The sequence below is a fragment of the Varroa destructor genome, unplaced genomic scaffold (assembly GCF_002443255.2).
Source record: "Varroa destructor unplaced genomic scaffold, Vdes_3.0 BEIS01000002.1, whole genome shotgun sequence".
Classification (NCBI taxonomy): domain Eukaryota; kingdom Metazoa; phylum Arthropoda; class Arachnida; order Mesostigmata; family Varroidae; genus Varroa; species Varroa destructor.
The window spans coordinates 23366564-23379759 of record NW_019211455.1 but is presented as its reverse complement, the minus strand read 5'-3'; the positions used below and the strand labels follow the sequence as shown (position 1 = coordinate 23379759).

General features: G+C 42.2%; 1 protein-coding gene and 1 long non-coding RNA gene across 18 annotated transcripts in view; one reads left to right on the top strand and one right to left on the bottom strand.

Annotated features, from left to right (window-relative positions):
• The first annotated feature begins 2000 nt into the window (after positions 1–2000).
• LOC147757540 (uncharacterized) lies at positions 2001–4660 on the top strand. Its single transcript, XR_015320759.1, has 2 exons — positions 2001–2138; positions 4031–4660. It is a non-coding gene; the product is annotated as an uncharacterized LOC147757540 (long non-coding RNA).
• Positions 3187–13196, bottom strand: part of LOC147757539 (uncharacterized) — a 35373-nt gene continuing 25363 nt past the window's right edge. For 5 of the 17 annotated variants that reach the window (XR_015320758.1, XR_015320753.1, XR_015320754.1 and 2 more), the window contains one exon: positions 3187–4271. The gene's annotated coding sequence lies outside the window, so the exon portion shown is untranslated. The other 12 variants (XR_015320748.1, XR_015320746.1, XR_015320747.1 and 9 more) reach the window with 12 other exon arrangements.

Below are 13196 nucleotides of genomic sequence, written 5' to 3'. Positions count from 1 at the left end.
GATAGTGGACATCGTAATGGGGGCGGCAGTGCAGCTACTCGTATGGAAGAACAGCCTTAGGGTGGCAGTGAAAATGACACAGAACAAAGAGACAGAAAAGTTCGAGGAGGATGTTGTCCACGAATACGTGAAGCTGTGCAAGCGAATACGTCATCGGGAGACGGAACGACAGACGAGCAGCCATTTGGCCAGTATTGTTTTCCGTCATTCATACTATGTGCGTTATAAACAAGCATGTACATCGAATTGGCCGGACGGATCGGGTTATGTGATGTTCGGTTATAAACTAAACGATGAGATCTCGGAATAAACACACCCTGAAAAAGATGCAATCAAAGTGACCTAACCATTAGCTAGTACACACCTTTAGCCCGTCTCCTTCGGAGTTCTTCTTCATATCATCTGAATCCTGTGTGTGCAATTGCATTTAATCTTTTAGATACACGAATGAGTGTTCAATTCGCCATCTTGAAAATAGATATATCTTATATATAAAAAAAAAAAAGTATATATATGTATATATATATATATATATTTTTTTTTTCCCTTTGTTATCAAACAAATGATAAACGTACAACCGCGTAACTTCCTCAACACGGGACATACAGGCACTGACTCTGTTTTTTACTATAACGATATCTGTTTCCAAGACCAGTGAAAAGAGTTTGGTATACTTCTGAAATGGTGCTAGTGTTATTAATAGTATTAGCATTATAAGCTCCGAATGAGCTCAGGGAGCGACACTTTTCCATTACTCGTTTTCTTCTGCTTTGCTCATTGATTTGTCCGGAAAAACTCTCTTCCTATGTCCACGCCGTCCCACTTTTACCTGGTTCACTGGAAAAAAAACATGTTACAGCTAAACAAATCCGGCAAGCATAACAAATGATCCGAATGTGACCGACATATCAGTTACTTGAACGCTATGACATCCGCCCGCTCGTTTTGATCGCTAGACATTTATTGTAGAAGAGGGCAGTCAAAAGAAAGACATATTGTTTCCTATGTCGCGTCTTCGGTTCATATATCTATGCACCGTCTACATTATGACTGGCGCCAATGCCGGCCAGACATGGCGCCAATGCTCTCAGTATTGGTGGAATCTGTAAACGTACAAGAATCTAAACTTCATCAACAAATATGAGACTCTCTTCTTTTTCGTTTAATCGTTCTAGTTGTTTGGGGAGGAACGGGTTGCTGAAAATTAGTATGGCAAGATGCTTTCTAACTGTCGTGGCAGTTGGAATAGTTGGTAGAGATGGTATTGAAACAAGCTGGAATTAACCCTTTTGTTTGTATACAATCGGTAAAGGTTGCCGGAACTGTGGAAGGGAAAACATTGACTTGATTTAAATCCAAAAGTAATGAATAAAAAAAGTTACATCAGAAAACAGAGATAAAAAATCAATTATAAGGCAAGAGAGATCCTTTTTTTCATCACCTTATACGTACACTGATGTAAACAGCGAAGGTAGGTACGATTTACAAATTTCAAAAATGATAAAAAGGGTAATTGATCACCATGCGATGAGTTAAATACGTAGTAATATAATATAATATAAAATAAATAGTAAAAAATGTGCATTGGCCTGTTAAAAGTAGTTACACCTTCAATCTAGCATTTGGGTACCGTTTTTAGCCCGTTGAACCGCCTTACCACCGAAGTAAATTCTCACAGCAGTTGCGGAGAAATGAACGTTTTAAACTAAAATCAAGGCAGATATCTTCGATATATTAAAATAACATTACTAAATGATATATGCGCCATTTCGACGGACAACCTGCCGCCATTTTTCTGATAACATCATAATTTCGTCACTTTAGAGCTTCTATGATTTCTGAAAAAATGTAACAAGTGATTTCTCTGTCCCTTTATGAAAATGCAACGAACATTAGTAAGGAAGTTCCGCAGAGCCCGAAACAGGTGATAGTGGTTTCTAATAATGGCGCCGAAATCCGGACTATACGGCGGGTACATTTGAAATTCTCCATCGAAGTCCTCTCGAACATGTATGTGGTCTACCATTGACGTTTTATCAGGCGGCAGCATAGAATAGCGTACTACTTCTTTCCAGGTTCAGGAAACACACAGCATCGGCTTCTTTAGCGTCGGTACGGACCTTCCCATAGATTGTGGGGTACGTTCTTATTCGTTATTGTTGTATATGATGACATGTTTTTGACAACCGCTTTGAAAAAGATCCGATTTTGTTGCTTTTCCATAGGGTTTCGCTGATGGCAGTACGATAAAGTGAATTCATGTCGGTTCTAAATATCGGACTATTCCTTTATAGCCGTCTTTCTTCAAACGCCCTCTTTAAAATTGTTTTCCGAGGGATGTTTAATTCCTTAAAGGTGTCATGGCTGTTCACGTATGGTCGCATTCAACTTTCGCAATAGTTTTATTAACTTTTCTCGTAGCCGGCCGGCATATTTACATGAAAATCTCTGAGACGAAAGCGACAGAGCTGTTTTGGGCGCCTTGTTTCGATAATACATTTTGACAATAAGCACTAATCACCTCTTCCGTCCGCTTGGCCTGTATACGTAACATAATCGTAAAAAAGTGATAAAAGGAAATTAATATTTGTAGGGACTCTACTTGTGCTCAAGGCACTCTATCTAGAATCTGAATAAAGGCGTTTCAACAAACGCTTTTATCGCATCTCCGATTGCTAAATCCTCATAGATATGTGTACATGCTCGGGCCTTCTGTGCGATGCAATGCTAGGAGTACCGTGTACGCAAATTGAAACATTAGAAGCAATGTACAACGATCAAGAATCGGTTGTGACAAGTCCTCGCGCTGCCTGAACGTTTTTGTGCAGTCAGTTCCAATTTCGGCTTAGGTCCGTTCAGGTAACGAATATTACAGGCAGAGACATACTAGCTAAATGGCCAAATCACAAATTTTAGCTGTGAAGTCTAGGTTCAGTGAAGCTAAATGCTATCGGAGAGACTTATATGATATATATTCTCATACGACAGACATCTTTCTCCTGATGAATGAAATGAAAATTGCGTATCGCATTGTCATGCTACCCGAGCTATGGAAAAAAATCATGGACACGTAACTTGGTCAACTTCTCGATTGCTCGAAAATTAAATTGGCGCTTTTTGAAAGAAGTCCGTTGAAACGGTCTGCAAGAGCTCATTGTGAATATATGATCAGAAATACACAACCAGTGAAACAACAGTATCTTTATTTACATTTAGAATCAATGTGATGCTTGCCTATCGACACAATTTTACGGAAATGTTTTATGGCTTTTTAGCTTTAAGGCCCAAAGCAGTCAACAAATAAATAAATAAATATATAACAACACATGAAAATCAGTGTACCAGGCAGAAAAATTAACAACAAATGTCCTTAAGGAGGCGTCTACGTGTGAATTGTCTCCTCCATCACGCATTCGCTGTACGGATAGCTCAGGATTAATCTTTCAGGACCTATGTCGTGTTCCCCTGTCACATTGGAGCAGCTTTTTGCTACCTAAACGGAATTCAAATGCAGAAAACAAAATTGATTTTGCGTCCGCGTAAATTTTAAAGCTAGTGACTCGGGAATTATCTGCTATACACGCTGACCGGATAGTCGACCCAGGCTTATAACCCAACATACAGCCCGCTTCCTCTATAGAGCGGCCTGTACGTACAGTATAACTCTATCGATATTGATTTTGTCGCATCTTAGATTAGACCGTAGCAGCATCAGCATTGCTGAGCTGAGAAAACAGATTTTATTTAACATTAACGTATAGCGTAAAATATTGCGGGCTCATTAAATAAATTTATCTATGACTCGATGCCGACAGCAAAAGTGTTTGCCGAGCTTTTGGAAGCTGCAGCTCCAACATTACTAATTACAGCAAAAATCACAGCCGTGTCAGAATAAGAGTTGTCCTAGTCGATTTGCGATCTTCGCCGCTCGGCACATCCGTCAATCCACCAGTCTGTCTGTTGGCCTTTTTTCGGTGTGCGTCATCGCCATTAACATCTAGATTTTCGTTCTCGTTCATACCGTTGTTAGCGTCGCCGCCGCCGCCGCCGCCGCCGCCGCCGCCGCCGCCGCCGCCGCCGCTGCTGGTGTCGCTGTGGCCTCTATATGCATATGAATATGATCGGTTCGTCACTGGCGCCACCAACTCTGCAACGCTGTTAATACGCGCCAATTTGATGATCGCACCTCTTCACTCGCTTAGGGATGAACGGGCAATCGTTCACTCCATCGGCACCAGTTGAGGGCGGTAACGACACCAGCTTTTTTCCTTCTAATTTTGTAAAAATGGACTGTGTTACTGCTATTAAATAGGTAAATTAACGATGTATTGAAAATGTGGACAACGCTGTCAATCACGACAGCCGTTTTGTCTGTGAGCGCTAGCGTAGCTACCAGTAAGTGCTAGTGTACCATATACTAGTAAGGTGTTCCCTACATAAAATTAGAAGATATTTAAAAAGGAACAAGAAAAACAAAGCTTTGGCAAATCATTGAACCGAGATGGGATATATAAAAACACGAATATTAATCATGCCAGCAAAATATGATTAATTTAATTATGAGGTTCATAAAATAAAGCTATAACATTCGGTGAACGATATGTTGATAGGTCCGCCTTTTACTGACTGTATATGCAAATAAATTTTTTAAAAAAATATAGCTTTTATTGCTTTTTTTGGAAAATTGGTAAAAATAAACATGCAGCAAAAGTTTGCTTCCGACTTTTCTCTGTCTACCGATCGACACACGTGACCAACTAACGAATCGAGTAAATGCTGGCCAATACAATGTATCTAAACCAGAGGCCGCCGCTTTACCCTGCTTCTGTGACGAGTTCCTGTGCAAGACTGATTTTACATTAATTAGGTACATTTATGACATATAAATAATTCTATGAAAATACAGTCATTGCCATGAGTTTAGTGCCAGGTCTTGTGTCAACTGTTACAAATATAGCTATCAAATACATGGCATCTTTATGAACCAGATGGAAGTGCTCCTCAATCAAGGATTAATTACATAATATATACCTACCATCAACTATTTCTATTCAAGTGTTTGTTTTTAATTATCGTAATTTATTCCACTATTAATAATCAGCCAATGGTAGGTGAACAAGAACACACAAAAAATTATTAATATTTACCAAAAATCTTATAGGCTTTTCAAGTTATTCCAATTGAACCGACCACCGCTCATTTCCCATTATTATATATAGTACTGCTATCAGTATCTCCCGTTAAACATATACTTTTCATAGGTCTCACCGTCATGATTTGAACTTGTTCGACAACGGGTTCATGGTTGAGCCCATGCCTATTGGCTTTTTTCGTGATCATCATGGAGCCGCTTTCATGTTACTTCAACCACTGCGCACATACTGGTTTCACTTAATGCCTACAGTATCTTCAGATGTGTACGTACATGGTCATCATTTGCATACGCGTATCTGTCTACGCACAGGCCGCTTTATATGCGTATCGTAATAGCCGGCCCGTTCTGATCAAGGGCGGAAACAAAGGGAAGACGTCAGAAGTACCGTTGTTGTCGTCGATGTTGTTATTGCCGTCATTGCATAGCGCTCCAGTTTAGAAAGGAATTTAGGCAGCAGAACAGGGTTTGCCGCTAGGAAAAATTGCCACCCTCGCTGACCGAATAAAGTCACTGTCCTCTATCACGAATCATCATATTTTCGTTTGCCCGTTTCTTTCTTTTTGCTTGCTTTGTTTTTCTCAACACTTCAAGAAGTCATCGCTATTGCGCAGACTTTGCTGCGCTACTTCCACAGCAGCAGCAGCAGCGGCAGCGGCAGCGGCAGCATTTGTCTATCTATCTATCTATCTATCCATCCGTACCTGTAGCTTCCACTCCTTTTCTATATCGTCAATTTCTTTGTCTGCTTTGCTTTAGCTAGCCTTGTGAAAATATAGACGAACAGACGAGCCAACGAGTCGTTAATCATTACTGGACAAACGCGTCGGATGTTTATCATGGGCACTTTACAGTGCTGCAGCATCTCCGTCACCGCACCTCTCGTCAGTCCATTATGTAAAAATGCACAAAGCACGATACTGCACACGACGCTGTGTTAGCGCAGGGAATCAACACCAGTTTACCTGACGCTCTTTGGAGACTGGCACCCCGTCATAGCGGTTCTGGTATACTGGTAATGACGACTGCATGAACAGTTTCAATAGAAACTGTGCTTCGATAAATGCTCACAAGCAGCGGTACTGGTAGCAAAAATATTCGTAAGAATAATCAAAGCAGCAGCAATGGCACCAACAGGTTCAAAGATCAGCGACTGTGATTCCGATTCATGGCGATGTCAGCAACTACGACCACTTGCCGAATCGTCTAACAGAGCGTGTGCATGCACGAGCAGCACGATACACTCGAACGCACCTTTATTTATCCTTGTAGGGGCTTAGACCACAAATTACATTATATGTTTTTACGAACATGTCGTCTTCGGTACCGATTGCTGTTTCCGTCGGTCGGTCGGTCGGTCGGTCGGTCGGTCGGTTGATTGGGTAGTCAGTGTGTCAGCCGGTCATAGCAAATATCACATACGGTTAGTTAGATAGATATATGGCCCTTGTGGTTGTTACCGCACAACAGGTGGCGCCTCTCATATAGCGCACACATTGACAAATACTCACACACGACGCGGTAGAATATGTCATACCACTTGCCTCTTCCGTAGGCACACAGTAAATTAATGCAGAAATAACGCATTTTTACACGATTTACGCAACCTCAACGAGAAGCATAATAGGGGCGGTAGAGGAGGCGCAGGAGCACGAAGGGATGATGTTTCTTTGCCGAAAGGACAAAGAATGTCGGACAGAAAGATAGCCGAACAGACTTTTGATCAGAGCCATCGTCAATTATGGAATACCAATATCATCATCATTGCAATTACTGGCTGTAGTACCATTAGATGATGACGGTTAAATTTTTTTGTTTGTTTAGTTATATGGCGCGGCGCAGAGCTAACGAGGTCTTCCTGTTTCCACGAGCGTCTACAGGCGTTCTTTTGTTGTTGTTGTTGTTGCTGCTGCTGCTGCCGCCGCTGCCGCTGCCGCTCCTTCGACGTAACGACGAGGCCGTAACAGCCTTTTCTATTTATTCGGCATCGAAGTACGAACGCGACTAAGATGCTGATGACGCAGATGCGGATGTTGCTGACATGAACAATCATAATGATAATAACAGAGACGATAATAACAGAGACGATAGTATCAAACATACAACACTCAGCTATTGCTACAGGTACGATGCTTTGTACGTAAAATATCAATAATAAAGCTTGCTCAGTGTTGGTTTACGTCGCAGGTTTTTCAAAAAAATTATTTTTTGAATGTCTTTTAGATAAAAATCTATACAAAAGTATTAACTATCGCAAAAATAGACTATAATCGTAATGTCTAATCTATTTTGATGTTCGAAACAAATGGATGTCAAGGTAAAGTGGTCTGGCTAGTCACACGATTAGCTGTTTTGCATAATATATACCCGGAGATTTACAAAAGCTGACAGCTGGCCGTTTAGCGACAGGCGGCAGAGTTAGCTGAAAATTGATTGTCAAATAAAATAAATACTTGTTAATGTGTGTACAACGACAGGCTCGGCTCGGCACGACAGCGATAGTTTGTGATTCGGCCGCTCGCTCGAGGTAAAAAAACCACCGAGTCATTAGGGGAAACAAATCAAGATTGATTGCGTCAGTGGCACCGTATAACCTGTAACTGCGGAAATGGATGCAGTGGGTAGGAAGACGAAAAACTTACGCTTTCGAAATAGCTGAGACGTTAAATATGGGTAAAAAACTATGATCACTAACGCGTTAACAAGTTGCATACAGCCGTTCTATTATGAGCTGAAAAACCATTAGGCTGTATCAGCAAATCGAAATAACCTTACGCGTATAGCTATGTCTCGGCATATATGTCTGTGGTACCTCGTTAGCTGAGATGATCTAGTCATTATCAATTATAAAGCGTGAGCCGCTGTGATCTGTATGGTACAAAATTCTCTAAGAGCTCTGCTCCTTAAAAATGACAGAAGGCGGACATAAGATTCGACGAGTGACTCGTCCACTAGCGACTTTATGAAACGTGCTCCATACGACCAGTTGATTGGGGCACATACAAGCATTTCTGCAAATTAACATTAGTATACATTAGCGTCTTTGACAGACTCGGTCCAGAAGAGAAACGCCGCCAAAAACCGCCTGGTAACAACACTGGTTCGGCTTGTGTGCTGTTTTCTATTCTCGGCAATATTTCGTAGGCGAGGTCACCTCCTTTGAGGTACCGGACCCGAAAGCTATCATAAGCAGGTACTTCTAAATCGCGCCCTTCTCTTATACAGTACCAAGGTGACCTGTTTATGAGGGCACTCGCACCCACGTAAATATTTAGAACGATACGATACTCGTAACGGGTCTTCTCAAGTGTCCGAACGCGGCACTTAAGGCAAGTGATGTTTATACGTTCAGCACGCACAAGCGGTCTTTCGGATAATGGTCGTACTACTTCTGGAAGTGAATAGCCTTAGCGGATGGTCATTAGATGTTACAGATTAGTCGTTTACTCTATCGCCGTGCGCGACGTGATTTCTCTACCGCATTTCCATGCTTGAACGAAACAACAAAGTCCTATAAGTCATAAATGCTCGACTAACCGGATTAACTTTGATATACGATATCTCCAAATGCTACTTTATGCTGGCGCTCGGCCGTTTAGTTGAAGAACAGAAGTGTACACACCGAGGAGAACATTTAAATTTTCGCGGTTCAATAGCACGTCCATTTCAAATGAACACACCGCCATTTTACCTAGACTTCTGCGAACGAATCTTAACTAGTTCAAATGGTCATTGAATCACTTAGCTGCGCAATAACGTAAAGACTCCACCATCGACTGCCGCAGCTTCGATCGCAAACAGTGACGAAAATAAAAACAATGTAATAACTCTTTCCTCTCGCTATTTTCCATTTCTGCCGAATGTTTTCTGCTGCTGGCCATAACCAAACAGTTACTCCCATGACAAATGGCGTCTTCGTGTGGTCCAACTCATTCAAAGCTAGTCAATGAATGAGTAATCGATAGAAATAATAATATCCGGCTTGCTTTATTAGAACGCTACAAATAATTCAAGCTGACTTGCTTAGTCAGATTTCTACTGCTGCTGCTGCTGTCGTCGCGGCAACACGAAGATGCTGCGGTGTGTTGCTTGGAAAAACACTTCAAATGAAAATAATTTTCACCTTTGCTGGACGCGAAATAGAAGTCACGAACAGGCGGTGCGCCGACTACAAAGAAGAGTGAAATATTGGGACGATGGTGGCGTTATATAGCGCTGTCGCGCATCGCGATTCATGTCCGATGCTGCGCGTTCTACACGATGTGTTGCCACCTGCCGTTCTATTGCTCTATCAATGCATGTTTTCTTTTTTGTTTTTTTATACAGGGAGGGAAGTGAATATATACGTGTGAACGATATGGAAATGCTGCCGCCTTTCTGACGCCGTCGATCGACCCTTCGTGAAGTTGTCGCCTGAGATGCGAAGCCATGGCCGTGGCTAGTGCCGATAACGATATCTTTTGTTTCGTAGCTCAAATCTAACCGAGAAGATGTTTCGAGCCGTACCAGCTCTGCCTTGTGGCGAAACGCGCTTCGTATCCGTCTGTGTGTGTTCCTGCGTATGAAAATTTTACCTACATGCATACATACATATACATATGATGGTGAGAATCTGTGTGAACACGATAGTGTGGAATTAGGGTCGATTATTGAGGTCTGCTAAAGGGACCGCTGGGCAATCGGGCGTCAAACCAAAATCTGTTAGAAGGAACGGAGAAGGCTGCTGCCAACAGGCAATATCAATTGAAACTGATTCGATTGCCCAGGAGAGCGGAACTGACGCAGGATCGAAAGGAGCAAGAGGGCAAAAGATACAGGGGACTTTGCACAGGCTCTCTAATGGCCTACGCATATGCGATAGGGGAAGAGGCAATATGGATCTGTCGTTGTTTGTCCTACTGACGATATGATGCTTGTCTCATAGCTGCGCAGTGTTTCACTCGTGCAGCTATTGAGTCACTCATTCAGATTCGCAGATGACAGCCGCGACATGACGTGACCGAAGCCAACCTTTCAAGACACAAGCAGAATGGTCGTGTCGCGTGCCGTTGCTATGTCGTTGTTGATGATGGTAATAATGAAGATAACGAAGATGATTAGAAGAATTTTATGAAGGGAATACTGTAACTAGTGTTATTTTAATAGAATAATAATACAGAAGCAGCTACCTCTGTGAACAGCTCGTGCCGGCTAGAACAAGGATCGTTGAGCCAGTATGTCACTGTAGCGTAGACACGACCGGTTGCAGCTGGATAGTTTGCACGAATGGAACTGCTATTTAGTGATAACAATTCTAGACTGATAGCGGCAAGATAAGAATTCCGAAGGTAGCGTTTAACGCGGTCAATTTTGAAAACCATTGCGCGAGGCCAGTATAAACCATCGACAGACGTCGCCAGGAAATATGTTTTGTAGGATAATATTCTTGTAGAAAAGCATCAACTGGCAATTTTCATTGAATAATTAAAACATGGAAGCTTTAGGGTTCGTGTGTTCTCCTGGCTAGTTTTATAGAAAAAAACGAACGACCAAAGTAAAAATTCCCTATAATTTTTCTAATTTGAACTGTTGTTCATCAGTGTAATGGGTGAAGTTTTATGTGATACACTGTTTCCGAAATCCCGTAGCTAATCCTTAACGCTACATGTACGTCCAACCAAACGAAAAAAACAATTCAATTTTATATTCTACCTGTTTATACTGTGGCTCGTCGCTTTTCTTGCAAATATATATTTAGATATTTCGTGATGTACCTATTAGATATTGATTGAAGTGGGTCCAATCATATACTACTGTTACCCTCTTCATTTATAAACGAACTAGAAAAAAAATTTTAAAAAAAAGTACTCAGCTACGTCACAGTGTTAAGGTCCATAGAAAACGCATAGCGCAGGGCGGTACGTTCTAGGTATTCTGTAGAACGAATTCGAATTGCTCGACACAACATAAATCTATCGAACGGTCTATATCTGAATTGCCAAAGTGGTCGACAGTTAATGTTCTGTTACACCTGCGGCTCTTCACAGATTAATATCTGCTCGAGTAGGTCGAGTAGACGCTATAAGAACGCGTGTTCATAGATAACGGTGACCAGACGATAATATAAAATAGTCGAGAGAAGACAACTATGATTCATGTACCCCACTTTCTATCCGAACTGAGCTGACCAACCCGATATTGCTCAAGCTAGACTAGTTATAGCCTTAGCTTATTTTTTCCCTATTTATACTTGGGAGCGCTTCTACGCCATCTTAGACGTAACAGCTGGGTTTAACAGAGTCGACATTTGACTCGGTTGCCGGCTGCTACCGAATCGATCGGCTGCTTTCCAAATTAAAACAGGTACGTTAAACTTGCAAAGTTTTTGCGACGTTTTTTTCACTAAGATAAATATAAAGCGGATGATATAAACTGGGGCCGGCCTAACAGATAACTATATGTAGTGCAAAATTTGATTGAGCTGACTATTGCATCACACATCAAGTTATTATGTAAGACAACTGCCAACGCTATTTTCTCTAGGAATAAAAGCGCTATAATTTTTTCGTCAAAGACCATAATTGCAAGCCTAGAGTGGGTTAATACCTGGGTTAAACAGCATGAGTCCACCGTACGTGGTTTTCGAGACGGTATCTTCTTGGACATGCAACGCTTCCTAAACGTTGTTCATGTTAATATATCAGATGTTGTAAAAAAAAACTATAAATTTAAACTGTTCTAAATTGCCAAGAAACTAACGACCCATATGTTCAGTGTTTTCCAGGTAATTCGAAGATTTTTAACAGAAGACGACAGCGGACGTGAGCCAGAATCTACAAAATTCTGTTTTCTATTTCGCCGTTCCTTAGAACAGCCAATGGCCTGTAGCCCGCATTTTTTACAGCAGTGAAATACAATTATATCGGCCATTTTCTATTGTCGACTATTACGGCTTGTATCCGGCGGCACGAGGAACTATGTGCCGTCATGTAGGTTTAATGTCGTGGATAATGAATCTGTGACAAACGTTACTAATCCATCCTATGACTACAATCGTCAGGCAAAGTCAACAGTGCAAGCACTTGAAATTACCCCGCCATGCTTTCATAGCATTGCTATTATCGATGTCAAATACAACCCACAAACACAAAGGACCCGAGCGAAAAGGGCAAACAATATGGGCACGGCGACACGAATTGACCACCGGTCATCGCCACTGACGACGCCTCGTTGGATCGCTTGTAGTAGGACCAAGTCCGGTGAAACGAAGTCGACCTTAGCCACGCTCATTCGGCAGACCTTCTCTGGTCGGGCAACCCTACCTAGTTCGCCAGGAAGTCGTTTCCCCTTCTCTGCGTAACCGCCTGTGCGCAAGCTCTGTACACACCGTTGTCGGGTGAATGGTAGAAGATATTTTTCACCCTAGACTATACCAAGTTGAGCCTGATGTGGCGGCTCGATCTTTCATTGGACCGATCAGATTCGCAAGGAAGAACGCAGCTTTTCAGGGGGCGAAAGCTCTAATGGCGCCACGGTGGCCTGTTGACGCTGACTGTTATAGCTGCAAGCTCGTGCGGCTGGCGAATCTATCTCTTCCGCGCTCTGTCGTTCTCGCTGTCGATGTAGTAGCGCCATTTCCTGCAGCAGAAATGATTCGGTGGACGGTGACCGTTGCGACGATGATGACGCTGACAAAGCGGTGTATGATGGAAGTGGAATCGTCATGATGAGAAAACGAAAGCTAGCAAACAAGCGACTGGACGGCACCCACCAAGGAGAGAAGTGCAATGGCGAAAGGAAGCTACGGTTAAAGTGATAATCGACTGCTGCTCTCGAAAGTGTTGCGGATCTGCGGGTGTGCCTTCCCTTTCTCTAAATCTTCCCTCTAGACCTGACGCTTCTATTGTGCCCAGATCTTTATTTATTATTAGAATTTAATTAATCTTATATATCGTTCGACAAAATTACTCAGCTTGCGGAGCTAGACGCCCGCGTTCTGTTTCTCCACCACTGTCTACCAGCGGCGCAGTTAGTGAGATTCTCAATGAGATGCTCGTACGTGTTC